At 44.3% G+C, this 15,895-nt stretch overlaps 1 pseudogene; it reads right to left on the bottom strand.

Moving 5' to 3' along the window:
• Window positions 1-3,985: 3,985 nt before the first annotated feature.
• LOC110528903 lies at window positions 3,986-14,527 on the bottom strand (annotated as a pseudogene).
• Between the last annotated feature and the right edge of the window lie 1,368 nt (window positions 14,528-15,895).

Raw genomic sequence — 15,895 nt, 5'->3', positions numbered from 1 at the left:
TTCTCCCACCTCTCCTTCCACCTCCTCCCTCTCTTCTCCTCCCTCTCTTCCATTCACCTCCTCCCCCTCTTCTCCATTCACCTCTTCCCCCCTTCTCCATTCACCTCCTCCCCCCTTCACCTCCTCCCCTCTTCTCCATTCACCTCTTCCCCCCTTCTCCATTCACCTCCTCCCCTCTTCTCCATTCACCTCCTCCCCCTCTACTCCTTTCACCTCTTCCCTCCCTCTCTACTCCTTTCACCTCCTCCCCCTCTTCTCCATTCACCTCCTCTTTCTCTCTCCTGAATTCCATCTCCTCTCTCTCTGCTCCTTTCACCTCCTCCCTCTACTCCTTCCACCTCCCTCTCCTTCCACCTCCTCCCTCTGCTCTTTCCACCTCCTCCACTCCCTCTCCTCCTCCCTCCACCTCTCCTTCTCCTCCTTCCACCTCCTCCCTCTGCTAATTCCACCTCCTCCCTCTGCTAATTCCACCTCCTCCCTCTCCTCCTCCACTCCCTCTCCACCTCCTCCCACCTCTCCCTTTCCTCCCTTCACCTCTCCTCCTTCCACCTCCATTTCTGCTCCTTCCACTTCCTCCAACTCTTCTCCCTTTCTTTCTTCCTTGCTCCTCCCTCCACCTCCTTCCTCTCTCCTCCCCTCCTTCCACCTCCATTTCTGCGCCTTCCACCTTCTCCCCTCTTCTCCATTCACCTCCTTCCCCTCTTCTCCATTCACCTCCTCCCCCCCTTCTCCATTCACCTCCTCCCTTCTCCATTCACCTCCTCTCTCTCTCCTCAATTCCATCTCCTCTCTCTCTGCTCCTTTCACCTCCCATTTCTGCTCCTTCCACCTCCTCCCTCTGCTCCTTCCACCTCTCCTCCTTCCACCTCCATTTCTGCTCCTTCCACTTCCTCCAACTCTTCTCCCTTTCTTTCTTCCTTGCTCCTCCCTCCACCTCCTTCCTCTCTCCTTCCACCTCAATTTCTGCGCCTTCCACCTTCTCCCCCTCTTCTCCATTCACCTCCTTCCCCTCTTCTCCATTCACCTCCTCCCCCTTCTCCATTCACCTCCTCCCTTCTCCATTCACCTCCTCTCTCTCTCCTCAATTCCATCTCCTCTCTTTCTGCTCCTTTCACCTCCCATTTCTGCTCCTTCCACCTCCTCCCTTTCCTTCCACTTCCTCCTTTCACCTCTCATTCCACCTCCTCCCTCTGCTCCTTCCACCTCCTCCCTCTCTGCTCCTTCCACCTCCTCCTGCTCTGCTCCTTCAACCTCCTCCCTCTGCTCTTTCCACCTCCTCCTCCCACCTCTCCCTCCTCCTTCCACCTCCTCCCTCTCCTCCCACCTCTCCCTTTCCTCCCTTCACCTCCCCTCCTTCCACCTCCATTTCTGCTCCTTCCACTTCCTCCCACTCTTCTCCCTTTCTTTCTTCCTCTCTCCTCCCCTCCTGCCACCTCCATTTCTGCGCCTTCCACCTCCCTCCCCTCTTCTCCATTCACCCCCCTCCCCTCTTCTCCATTCACCTCCCTCCCCTCTTCTCCACTCACCTCCCTCCCCTCTTCTCCACTCACCTCCTTCCCCTCTTCTCCATTCACCTGCTCTCTGCTCCTTTTACCTCCTCCCTCTGCTCCTTCCACCTCCTTCCTCTGCTCCTTCCACCTCCTCCCTCTCTGCTACTTCCACCTCCTCCCTCTCTGCTCCTTCCACCTCCTCCCTCTCTGCTCCTTCCACCTCCTCCCTCTCTGCTCCTTCCACCTCCTCCCTCTCTGCTCCTTCCATCTCCCGCTCTCTTCTCCTTCCACCTCCTCCCTCTCTGCTCCTTCCACCTCCTCCCTCTCTGCTCCTTCCACCTCCTCACCTGCTCTCTGCTCCTTCCACCTCCTCCCTCTCTGCTCCTTCCACCTCCTCCCTCTCTGCTCCTTCCACCTCCTCCCTCTCTGCTCCTTCCACCTCCTCCCTCTTTGCTCCTTCCACCTCCTCCGTCTACCTCCTCCCTCTGCTCCTTCCATTTCCAATATACAAACTTTTAGTCCTCATCTTTCCCCTCTTATCGGGGACTGATTCAGATCTCAGGTGTGAGACCTGGGACAGCAGGTGAACGCTGCCCTGGCAGTACTGGAGACCTGGAGGTTTGGATGTGAATATGCCTGACCCTAAAGACTCCTACTGAACACACACAGAGATAACATCAGCTAGCACAGAGGGGGAGGGGTCGTACAGGCCCACACACACAGAGAGAGATAAGTAAACAGTAGTCTGACGTAAACCAGTGGTGACTAATGCTGTGACGTCTACTAAACAGTCCTATGACCATGGTTAGAATACAGAATGAACAACACACTCGAATGTGTCCTGTTGTTATGTGCTTTCTGTTGTGTGCCCTGTTGTGTTCTCATCCCTCTAGTCTTTGGTAGTAGTCTTCCTCCACCTAGTGGTGGTTAACCAACATGCTCCCACAGTGACGAGGCTCTACTGCAGCGCAGCAAGAGAAATGAACCACAAGTTTTAATACGTGTGGGCCCTGGTCAAAAGTAGGGCACTATAAAGGGAATAGGGTGCCATTTGTGACACACACTATGTGAGGTCAGAGAGAGAGCGGTCTTCATTTCAGCTTCTCTGGAGCCTCCTCCTATGATGTGGACAAAAACAACAGTATGTGAACTATAATAAAGGTGGACTATGATTATTAAAACACTGCGTGTGAAAAACTGCTAGATTTATGGTCAGAGTTGTCGATAGAGGGGACATGATGGCACAGTCAATTAGAAGAGTCTCTGAGAAGTTCTGTAGCAAAATAGATTCCATTAAATTACTAGAGGGGCTGTCATAAACCCTCAAAGTTCCAGAATAGAGTGAAAATGGCAGCCATTGTGGTCAGGGAGACATCCAAACCAGTCTAATTGGAATGAATGGTAGTAAAGGCATAATCCTGTTTTTATGTATGCTGGAAAATGTAAGTAAGGCATGTGATGTATCAGAAATTATTTAATAGAATTACTGTCAACCTAAAATATTGTCATATAATTATAATACAGTTTAATACGGGTTTAATACAAACGCTCTATATTAATAGTCTCTAAAATATATGTTCTATTGGTAAATAGCCCACCCATTTTCACCTACCTCATCCCCATACTGTTTTTATTTATTTATTTTTCTGCTCTTTTGCACACCAATATCTCTATCTCTACCTTTACATAACCATCTGATCATTTATCACTCCAGTGTTAATCTGCATAATTGTAATTATTTGCCTACCTTCTCATGCCTTTTGCACACAATGTATATATAGACTCCCCTTTTTTCTACTGTGTTATTGACTTGTTAATTGTTTACTCCATGTGTAACTCTGTGTTGTCTGTTCACACTGCTATGCCTTATCTTGGCCAGGTCGCAGTTGCAAATGAGAACTTGTTCTCAACTAGCCTACCTGGTTAAATAAAGGTGAAATAAAAAAATAAAAAAAAAATGTAAACAGGCCATAAATGTCTACATTGTTGTTTTCTTGGAAAGCTGAGAGGTCTATTATATGATGCAATATCAGTACTTGTTGTATTTACAACTTGTCTACGTCCAATCATCAACTGATTCCAGACAGTGTCTGGTTGGAGATGGACTGTGTTGTTTAAATGGAATGTGGGCATATTGGCAGTTCATTTAAAACGTTTATGGAATCAAACCTCTAAAACTAGCTGGCAGGCTAACACACATACAGTGCAGATAGTGTCAAATAATGAATTAAGAAATGATCACTGGCAAACCATGGTTGACAAACTCCCTGACCAAAATGGCTGACCTTTATCCCATCACTTATTTATGTCTTTGACATTTTGCAGGAGGAAATCTCTTGAGATGGTGCATCTCATTTTCAAGAGTCCAAATGAAAAAAACTAAACAAACAATACTTAGAATAATATGGAAACTACTGTCTAATATAAAAACAAAATATATATTATTACATACAAAAAAAACATGCATTAACAGAATTAACTTCTGCTCCAACGACTAATAAAACAAAGTACATATAATATATACATACAAATATCTTCACATGGTGATGTTTCTATTAGCGAGTTAAAAATAAACTGTTTGTTCTTAACATTTGAAAAATGACTCTTAAATTCACTGTGTTTTTTCTACAGGTATATAATTCCAGTCAGTTGGGTCTTTGTACCTGAAAGATGTTACTCTAACCTCATGATGTACCCTTGGACTTTGTCATTGCTGCTGCTGTTGAAATAAGTCATGTGAGTCTGGTAAAGTTAGGTGTTCCTTAAATTTAAGTTGATACACTTAAAAAATTAATTGTGACCAATGCAGTCGTCTTCTGTTTGGGAGTGACAGCCCATTTAGTGATTCAGACAATGTGTCTTATAATGGCATCATACGAAGGTTCATGTCCATTCTAGTGTTCTAATTCCTAACTCTGTTTGTAGCACCCTAATAATGGTGAGGTCACTTTGAAGTCATTGTGAGGTCACTTCCTCCCCCTGGTCCACTTCCTACTGACTCCACATAGAATGATCAGAACAGACATTCCTGATTAATGCAAACTTTGTGGCTTTGGATAAAAGTGATCTAAGAGCTTTGTCCTTTCTACTCATTCTAATTCTACTGTAACAAGTCCTGCTCTGCCGCCATGTTGAGTCGGATATAAAAAGAGTTCTGATGAGTCATGTCTCCTTGCTCTAACTCTATGTCACTTCCTCTTCTTCTTCCTCCTCTGGCAGGTTGCCGGGGCAGGGCTCCATTGTTACTGTGACGGCCATTCCACTGCGTCCTAGCAACACCGGCTGGTGTCAGGGAGGTAACTCTCAACAGCGGCTGGTGTCAGGGAGGTAACTCTCAACAGCGGCTGGTGTCAGGGAGGTAACTCTCACCAGCGGCTGGTGTCAGGGAGGTAACCTGACACCATGATGGTGACCCCGTGAGCGCTGCGGCAGTGCTGCATGGAGGCCATTGGCTCCCACACATCTCTGGTTACGCTGTACCTCTCCATGGAGCTGAGCTGGGTATGACCGTCATACCCTCCTACTGCATACAGGTACGAGTCCACACACACCACACCTACACAGAGGGAGAAACGTTATCCACACACTGACAGGTGTACACACACACACACACACACACAGTCTGCTGCGTACAGTGGTCATGGGGGCCAGTTGGTGCCAGGTGTTGGAGTCGGTGTGGAACCTCTCTGCTGTGTTCCTGCGGTTCTGGCCGTCAACAACCTCCCCCCACCACGTACAGAGAACCGCCACGACCTGCTACCCCCGCCCCCAAACGGGCTACTGACACGGGGCTCACAAACACCCAGCAGTTCGCCTCTGGGTCATACCTGGCGGAGAGAGAGAATTTATGACGATTGTTGCCTTAAAGCTGCAATGTGTAACTTTTTAGGCGTTCCCGACCAAATTCACATAGAGATGTCAGTTAAAGAAAGCAAATCTAAGAAGCAGTAGATCTGCTCTATGTGCGGTATTTCTAGGCTTCCTATTCTTAAGTTTCGCTTTTGCATCTTTTACGTTCAGTTTTGTACACCAGCTTCAAAACAGTGAAAATACAATATTTTTGGTTATGTAAAATATATTTCACAGCGGTTTAGATGGTACAATGATTCTCTATACTATACTTGCTTGTTTTGTCACATAAATTGAAATTAGGCGAACTATTAGAATTCCTGCATTCAGGAAATGGTGGAGCGATTTCTGCATAGTGCAACTTTAATGCTCATCATCATGACCTGAGTGCATGGGACTGTAGGAGCTATCAGAGTGTGAGTTTGATAGTATAACTAACTCATTGCATAGGAGCCAGGTAACTCACAGTGGATTAACTAAAGCTACCAGCTTTGTGCAGTGTCTAGTAACACGCTGTGTGGGAGAGCAGAGCACAGGAGAGGCAAGGGTGGATGGATGGAAGGACACATCTCTGAGGTATTCGACCAAAGCCATGGGTCCTGTAACGACATTCCGGTGAAGATGATTCCCTACCGGTTAGCCGCTCAGCAGCGAGTTGTGAAGCATTCCCAACCAGATTGACATTCCTTGAAAGTAGGTAACAACACAGCCGGCCCAAAGGCAGTCACACTAATTAGTCAGGAATTTCTACATTATCTGGGGAATTTACACTACCATCTCTCTCTCTTTCTGTCTTTTCTCCTCTACCCCCCCCCCCCCCCCCCCCCTTCTCCTCACTTTTTCTCTCTCTTCCACCTCTCCTCAGTGTTATGATGTGTGGACCCCTGGGACCCCCCCACGGCGTAAATGCTCCCGTCCACCCCCACCCTGTTCCTGGGGGTGTTGAGGGAGGCGTGCTGACTCCACTGATTGGTCATGGGTTTGTAGCAGCACAGGGAACTGGACTCACTGTTGTTCTGTAGGGACAGGTTCCTGCCTCCCACCTGAGGATATATATGAGTGAGTGAGAGTGAGAGATATATTAGATAGACCTACAAGGCTGTAAAAAGCAATGTGTGTGCGTGCGTTCGTAAAAAGCAAGGTGTGTGGAGCAGGCCAAACAGCACACAGGAGCCCAGGCCACTGCAGGGAGAGCCCATGTCAGCTAGCTTCAGCCAGATGTTCCTACCAGGGTCATAGGCCTCCATAGAAGACAGAGAGTGCTGCCGATACCTGGGATGGAACACAGGAGGATCAGACAGTACATAACCATATCAGGATTATATTGTCATACTCGTATGATATCATATCATCCAATTATCTCATTGTATCGTATCTTCATCCCATCATATGTTTGTAGACTACCCTCCGGTTACGTAGATAAGCTGTGTTCCACGGTGAGGCGCAGGGGGGAGGGGCTTCCTCAACGCCATTTCCTGGAATATCCTCGACAGGAAGTCTCTACAGGAGTTGGCCTGGAATGAAGGAACATGAAAATAGAAAAATGATCGAATTTGGGATTCCTCAATCTATCAATCAATCCCAGCAGCCGGTCATAGATGAATAGACGACATAGAGACTTGCCTTGCTGAGGATGGGGCAGGACTGGAGCTGTATCTTGATGAACTTGGGAGGCAGAGCGTAGACGTGGAGAGCATTGAGGAGGGCGTGGAGATACGGAGCTCTGCTCTCCACATCTCATCGCACCCAGTCTGTACAAGCCTTGTACACCTGACATCAAGGGGCTCATGATCACACTTTGGCAGGCGGTTATCTTGATTTTCACATAGAAATATGCATATAAGTGAAGTATATAAATATACACCTCAGGATAAACCATGTATATAGAATATAAATCAAATCCATACCTCTGACTCACAGAGCACCTTGAGGCTGTCCTGGCTGATGAGCTCCAACAGCTGACAGTGAGACAGACTGAAGAACTCCTCCTCTTTGGTTACCTGGGGTAGGGACAAAGACACACAGTCAACACGCGTCACATGCTCACACACACAGTCTGTCAAAGCAATTCTATGTCCGACTAAGCGCACTGTTTTTGTCTATAAGGAACAGGTGACGTCAGGGAACCCAAACAGTTGGACCTCTCATGGTCTTATACAACATTGATAAAACGTCATGAAAAGTCAAGGTTGGTTCGTGTCTCTTGTACACGTACTGCTTAACTGAGATGTGTGTATATGAGTCAGGGGTCTGAGCCTCACAAAGTGTATCATATAGGAACAGGTATCGTTTCAGAATGAGGGGTACTGTTGTTCTGCTGGTGTTGTTGTTCTGTCTGTCTGGAACATGGACTCAGGAGGAGAGTGGAGGGTGTTCTGTCTGTCTGGGACATGGACTCAGGAGGAGAGTGGAGGGTGTTCTGTCTGTCTGGGGCATGGCAGCTGTAGTTAAAATTAATTTTAAAAATGAAAAGCTGAAATGTCTTGAGTCATTAAGTAATCAACCCCTTCCTTATGGCAAGCTTAAATAAGTTCATGAGTGTTACGGTGCTTAACAAGTCACATAACAATTTGCATGGACTCACTCTGTGATCAATAGTGTTTAACATGATTTTTGAATGACTACCTCATCCCTGTACCCCACACATACAGATAATTGTAAAGTCCCTCAATCGAATGGGTAATTTTAAGCACAGATTCAACCAAAGACCAGACAGGGTTTTAATGCTCGCAAAGGGCACCGATTGGTAGATGGGTAAAAATAAAAAAGCAGGTGCTGAATATCACTGAGCATGGTGAAGTAATTAATTAGGCTTTGGATGGTGTATCAATACACCCAATCACTACAAAGATACACACGTCCTTCCTAACTCAGTTGCCAGAAAGGAAGGAAATTGCTCAGGGGTTTCACCATGAAACAAATGGTGATTTTTAACAGTTAGAGTGATAGGCTGTGATATGAGAAAACTGAGGATGGATCAACAGCATTATATTTACTCCACAATAGTAACCTAAATGACAGAGTGAAAAAGGGAACCCTGTACAGAAAAAAAAAAATATTCCAAAACATGCATCCTGTTTGCAACAAAGCAAGTCCTAAATACAAAGCGTTATGTTTGGGGCAAAACCATCACTGAGAGCCACTCTCAATATTTTCATGCATGGTGGTGGCTTCATCATCATCATGTTATGGGTATGCTTGTCATTGGCAAGGACCACGTCATTTTTGCCGGTGAGGTCTGGTGAGGACCTGCCTTACAACAGGTCTACAAGCCCTCAGTCCAGCCTCTCTCAATCTGTAGCTCCCTCCAGTAACCACAAGCACAACCGTTCCTTGATTTTAACTGGCGACTTTATTCTGTAGATTTAGTCAGAATTATCAGAATGTTATGAAGAGTGATCAGATGAATTGCAAAGTCCCTCTTTGCCATGCAAATGAACTGAATCGCAAAAAAAAAATCCACTGCATTTCAACCCTGCCACAAAAGGTCCAGCTGACATCATGTCAGTGATTCTCTCGTTAACACAGGTGCGAGTGTTGACGAGGACAAGGCTGGAGATCACTCTGTCATGCTGATTGAGTTTGAATAACAGACTGGAAGCTTCAAAAGGAGGGTGGTGCTTGGAATCATTGTTCTTCCTCTGTCAACCATGGTTACCTGCAAGGAAACACGTGCCGTCATAATTGCTTTGCACAAAAAGGGCTTCACAGGCAAGGATATTGCTGCTAGTAAGATTGCACCTAAATCAACCATTTATCGGATCATCAAGAACTTCAAGGAGAGCAGGTTCAATTGTTGTGAAGAAGACGTTTGTCTGTCTTAGGGACTGATTAACCAATCAATGGACTAAGCATTGTTTTTCCCTGAATCCCCCAAGTCAAATTCTGCACCTGATTAATCCTCGCTGAATGATTGTGACAGTGCATAGTCACTCAACGAGTGATACTTAGCAATATTACTAAACGTTCAGGAGTGTGGGTTTTCCCACACAGTGTCTGTTATTACAAATCAAAGTCCTGAATAACCAATCAATGGACTGATTAACCAAGAACAGCCATGTACCCCTCCATTTGGGGAGAAAAAGGCGTAAAATTTAAAAAATAATATATATTTATTTTTTTATATATTTTTGTTTTAAATGCAGCATACAACAATTTCTAAGATTTTACTGAGTTACATTTAAGAAAATCAGTCAATTTAAATAAATGAATCATGCTCTAATCTATGGATTTCACATGACTGGGTATACAGATATGCATCTGTTGGTCACAGATTCCTTTAAAAAAAATAGCTTGGGGTCGTGGATCAGAAAACCAGTCAATATCTGGTGTGACCACCATTTGCCTCATGCAGCGTGACACATCTCCTTCACATAGAGTTCATCAGCCTGTTGATTTTGGCCTGTAGTCCCACTCCTCTTCAACGGCTGTGCGAAGTTGCTGGATACTGGCGGGAACTGGAACAAGCAGTCATACACATCAATACAGAGGATCCCAAACATCCTCAATGGGTGACATGTCTCGTCAGTATGCAGGCCACGGAAGAAATGGGACATTTTCAGCTTCCAGGAATTGTGTACAGATCCTTTCGAAATGGGGCTGTGCATTATCATGCTGAAACATGAGGTGATGGTGGCAGATGAATGGCACGACAATGAGCCTCTCTTCACAACGTTGACTACAGCAAACCGCTCACACAACACCATCTGCCTGGTAAAATTGAAACCGGGATTCATTCGTGAAGAGCACACTTCTCCAGCGTGCCAGTGGCCATCGAAGGTGAGCATTTTCCCACTGAAGTCGGTTTCGACACCAAACTGCAGTAAGGTCAAGACCCTTGTGAGGAAGACGAGCACGCAGATGAGCTTCACAGAGACGGTTTCTGACAGTTTGTGCAGAAGTCCTTCGATTGTGCAAGCCCACAGTTTGATCAGCTGTGCGGGTGGCTGGTCTCAGACGATCCTGCAGGTGAAGAAGCCGGATGTGGAGGTCCTGGCCTGGCGTGGTTACACCTGGTCTGAGGTTGTGAGGCTGGTTGGACGTACTGACAAATTCTCTGAAACGAGAGCTCTGGTGGACATTCCTGCAGTCAGCATGCCAATTGAATGCTCCCTCAAAACTTGAGACATCTGTGGCATTGTGTTGTGACAAAACTGTACATTTTAGAGTGACCTTTTATGGCCCCAGCACAAGGTGCACCTGTGTAATAATTATGCCGTTTAATCAGCTTCTTGATATGCCACACCTGTCAGGTGGATGGATTATCTTGGCAAAGGAGAAATGCTCACTAACAGAGATGTAAACAAATTTGTGCACAGAATGAGAGAAATAAGCTTTTTGTGCGTATGAAACATTTCTGGGATCTTTTATTTCAACTCATGAAACATGGAACCAACACTTTCCATGTTGAGATTATATTTTCATTCAGTATAAATATGATAATTTGCTATTGGGTAAACTATATGAGACCTCAAGCATAGTTTCACTTCCATAAGGTTTATAAATAGACAAGGACAAACAATTATACCAGAAATGATATAGGCCTAGTGTAGTGTGTGCGTGTGTCACCCTACAGCTAGCCTGATCACAAGTCATAAGACCTAAACCCACCAGCCAGGAGAGAGAGGGGGAGTGAGAGAGAAAGGGGGGGAGGAAAGAGTGGTGAATGGCAAAAAGAGAGAGATAAGGGATAGAAAAAGAGCAGGAGTGAGGGAGAGAAGAAGACCTTCACACCCCACCCACCCACCCCCCACTACCTCCTATAAAAAGGTCCATTGTCCTGAGCTGTGTTCCCTGGTACTGAACTCCTGATCTGGCTTAAGGGGTTTTACACACCAAAACTAACCCTGTCGTCACAGCAAATAAGCATACAGTCCACAGCAGACAGTGTGAAAAATCTGCAGAACTACTGAAACAAAGTTACACTGCTGACTTACAGTACCAGTCCAAAGTTTGGACACACTTAATCTTTCAAGGGTTTTTCTTTATTTTGACTATTTTATACATTGTAGAATAACAGTGAAGAGATAAAACTATGAAATAACACGTATGGAATCAAAAGTAGCCACCCTTTGATGACAGCTTTGCACACTATTGGCATTGTCTCAACCAGCTTCATGAGGAATGCTTTTCCAACAGTCTTAAAGGAGTTCTCACATATGGTGAGCACATGTTGGCTGCTTTTCCTTCACTCTGCGATCCAACTCATCCTAAACCATCTCAATTGGGTTGAGGTTGTGTGATTGTGGAGGCCAGGTCATCTGATGCAGCACTAAATCACTGTCCTTCTTGGTCAAATAGCCCTTACACAGCCTGGAGGTGTGTTGGGTCATTGTCCCGTTGAAAAACAAATGATAGTGGGACTAAGTGCAAACCAGATGGGATGGCGGATTCGCTGCAGAATGCTGTGGTAGCCATGCTGATTAAGTATGCCTTGAATTCAAAATAAATCACAGACAGTGTCACCAGCAAAGCACCCCCACCCCATCACACCTCCTCCTCCATGCTTCACGATGGGAACCACACATGTGGAGATCATCCGTTCACCTACTCCGCATCTCACAAAGACACGGCGGTTGGAACCAAAAATCTCAAATTTGGACTCATCAGACCTAAGCACAGATTTCCACCGGTCTAATGTCCATTGCTTGTGTTTCTTGGCCCAAGCAAGTCTTTTCTTCTTTCTGGTGTCCTTTAATAATGGTTTCCTTGCAGCAATTCAACCATGAAGGCCTGATTCACGCAGTCTCTTCTGAATAGTTGATGATCTGTGTCTGTTACTTGAACTCTGTCAAGCATTTATTTGGGCTGCAATCTAAGGCGCAGTTAACTCTAATGAACTTATCCTCTGCAGCAGAGGTAACTCTGGGTCTTCCTTTCCCGTGGCGGTTCTCATGAAAGCCAGTTTCATCATAGCGCTTGATGGTTGTGGCGACTGCACTTGAAGAAACTTTAAAAGTTCCTGAAATTTCCCAGATTGACTGACCTTTAGGTCTTAAAGTAATGATGGACTGTCGTTTCTCTTTGCTGTTTTGAACTGTTCTTGCCATAATATGGACTTGATCTTTTACCAAATAGGGCCATCTTCTGTATACCACCCCTAGATTGTCACACAACTGATTGGCTCAAACGCATTAGGAAGGAAAGAAATTCCACAAATTAACTTTTAGCAAGGCACAATTGTTAATTGAAATTCATTCCAAGTGACTACCCCATGAAGCTGGTTGAGAAAATGCCAAGAGTGTGCAGAGCTGTCATGAAGGCAAACGGTGGCTATTTTGAAGAATCTCAAATATATTTTGATTTGTTTAACACTTTTTTGGTTACTACATGATTCCATACTGTGTCATATTTCATTGTTTTGATGTCTTCACTATTATTCTTCAACGTAGAAAATAGTCAAAGTAAAGAAAAACCCTGGAATGGGTAGGTGTGTCCAAACTTTTGACTAGTACTGTACATGCTCTACAATGTAAACAAATACTAGTTGAAACTAAGATGCGGTTTTGCAGCACACACTATTCAGTGACTGTGACAGTAGCCAAAAGTTAACCATTAACAGAATCAACAGTGGGTGTGTCCACATGTAACAGAACCGACGAGAACACACCGTGCTGTTCTATCACTGAGGCTTGCATCTCAATACTTTGAAATGGCTTCCTCTCCTCAGCTCATCCACTTCCTCATTTAACAACCTGACTAGAGGCATTTACAATGGTATTTGCTATGTCATAGCATGACACTACAGTCTTCAAGCAATGCTGCTTGACACCATTATCCATGTCAATTAAATCATTTCAGGCTAGAGATTACATGCTGAGCAACCAAACATGGTCTGCAAATTAAAACATTAACTGCCAACGAAGCAGTTCTGACATTTGTTTTGCCAGTGGGATCAAAACAACTGTTTTACTTCAGTTCAATTGGATTTTAGAAAAATGTTGAATTATTTCATAACAGGATGTGTGCAAGTACAGTACAGTGTACACACACACACACACTATGACTAATAAGATGGTGATTCTGACAGACAGGGGACTCACTACAACACGTATAGAATAGGATTGTGTGTGTGTCACTATTTTACACTGTCATAAGGTATCTGGCAGACATATGACTACAAATAACATAAAAGTCAACATACAAGTCAAACGATTACACAATATATCAAACCATAGGCCCGAAAGATGAACAAAGTTACTGAACCCAGTTGTGACAACTTCCTATGCAGGGGAAGTGTTAAACTCTATTCACTGGAACAACTGATAAGGTGCACATAATCTGAAACAACTCAAGAGTGTATTAATAATGCTAATGACAAGATGCAAAATCAATATCTTTACCTTGTTTATGTTCATTCATAATCATGACTCACTCCATAAATCAGCTATATTCCTGTTAGTGATAAACGTATTCCCTTGAGATTGTAGTGATTTATACTTATCAGAATGCTTATATAGACTTAGCTCTCAAACGAATAACTTTATCTCCATTTTTATCGGCTTCAAGGGCCCCCTACGGGCTTGAACAACGATGCTTCAGCCCCTGTAAGCACCTGCATTAATCAGGCCCTGAATACACACTATGCAGCTGTTGCTAGAGCTCATTTTCACTGGCTGTCCACTGGTGGCAAAAACAACGATTGATAGGCTGCTTAAACTTCTTCAAATCAACCATTATTGCAATGCAATTCAACGTCAGGTTTCCAGGCAAGTTTAGATTGAGATATATGAGCGGGAGTTAGTCATATGTGGCGCTCATCTGCTTCTTAATCAGTTTTCAGACTTTTAGACTGCAGTGCATTCAACAACAATTGGACATGTCAAAGGTAAAATATTACACACACTGATATAGCCTAGCCCATCTGCTCAAATCAGTAGATACTCACCTCCCCTGCTATATTATATTTTAGGCTACAGGGATTTATTCCAAAATAGTAGTTTCCATCTAGTGTTCTTTCCGCGGTTACACAGAAAACAATGTGGCTACGACACATTCGGCTCACTGACTGTCAGTATGGAAATCAGGCTGTCAAACTGCCGACGCAGTTGTCCTTTGATGACGCAACCGCATAGGCCTTATGTCGGCACAAAAACACAACTTGCCACTTCACTTAAATTACATCGCACCTATGGAATAAAACGAGTGATATTTTTGGATACACTGGGGGCAAAAACACATTCAGATGAACAATACCTCGTTTGAAGCTGGCTCCTGTGCTGTGTGCGCCTAAACGCTTCGCATTGACGTGAGCCATTCACATCACAGTAGATGCATTATATGCGCGCTACGCGATTTCTACATCACCACGATTTAGCAACTTCAACTTCATAGCAGCATAGCCCAGCAGCACAACTTCATTACTGACGCCCGGCAAGTACGCACAAAACAACAATAACAACATCCCAAGAAATGAACCCGATTACCCGACGATAATAACGCAAGATACGCCAACCCAGCGCAGTTTAGCGTGGCTGGCAGACTATCTATGACATCAGACATTTATACGCTCAAAACAAATAAACGCCCAAATTCTAAGGTCCTAAACAGTTTATTTGAGTCATAAATAAATATTGTGCTCTAGGCCTATTCAATTAAACATGCAGTACCTCATATTGAAAGTCAACTAGATCACGAAGTGTGTGTTGTGCAGGGTCAGCAGTTAATGAACAAAGAAACTGTGTACAAATTGCTATGTGGATATGGGGAAAAGTAGTTTGACGGAACAGTATCATCAGAAAGTGCTGGGTTCTGACGTGGAGGCATCTGACGGACCGGTTTAATGGAACACCATGATCACCATCCCTAAGGATTACAGCCACATTCTCAACGTAGTACAGCAGTATGTCTGCATCTCAATCCATCCGGAGAGGATTTATTTCGTAGTCTTTGTCTCCTCGTCTCATTTCCTTCATCTTACATGAAAGGATCGGACAGTTGACGGCAATTCCTACTCTATTTATAATATCCCTTCCCCATTTCTAACTTAAGTTTGTTAGTCTCTACTTTCGACATGGTGTGTTTCTGTACAAAGTAAATCACCTTTTTTTTTAATGAATGGGAGAGTGACACCAGCAGGTATCTCTTCCTACACAAGGTAATATAATAAAACATTTAATCAAAATAATAAATGCAGACACTTTTGTCCAAAGCAACTTACTTCAAATATGTGCTTGCATTCATTTTAGGAATGAGTGGTCCCGGGACTCAAACCCACTATCCTGGCATAGCAAGCACCAAAACTGGGGAACAATAGTATGTTCAAAATGTAGGTCGAATCCCGCCTCGGGCCAATAAATAATATTTCTAATCACCTATTTAAGATCATCTGAGTTGATGGACGGTTTATGGTAATATAATCATAACATATAGAAGTGTTGTTCTAATGAGGTTGGCTTATTATTACTATCCTCCCGTTACATCGTTTTATGAGTTAGTATCTTCAATTATCAGATATCTGTTGAGGTTTCTTGTGGACTGCATATTACATTATATAATTATAAATTCATCACATCCCACTGGGCACAGACGTCACTTCAAGGCTGTGCAACGCAATA

This window comes from Oncorhynchus mykiss, chromosome 7 (assembly GCF_013265735.2).
Source record: "Oncorhynchus mykiss isolate Arlee chromosome 7, USDA_OmykA_1.1, whole genome shotgun sequence".
In the NCBI taxonomy this organism is placed as follows: Eukaryota; Metazoa; Chordata; class Actinopteri; order Salmoniformes; family Salmonidae; genus Oncorhynchus; species Oncorhynchus mykiss.
Note: the sequence above shows the minus strand (reverse complement) of the source record. Positions and strands in the feature narration are given on the sequence as shown.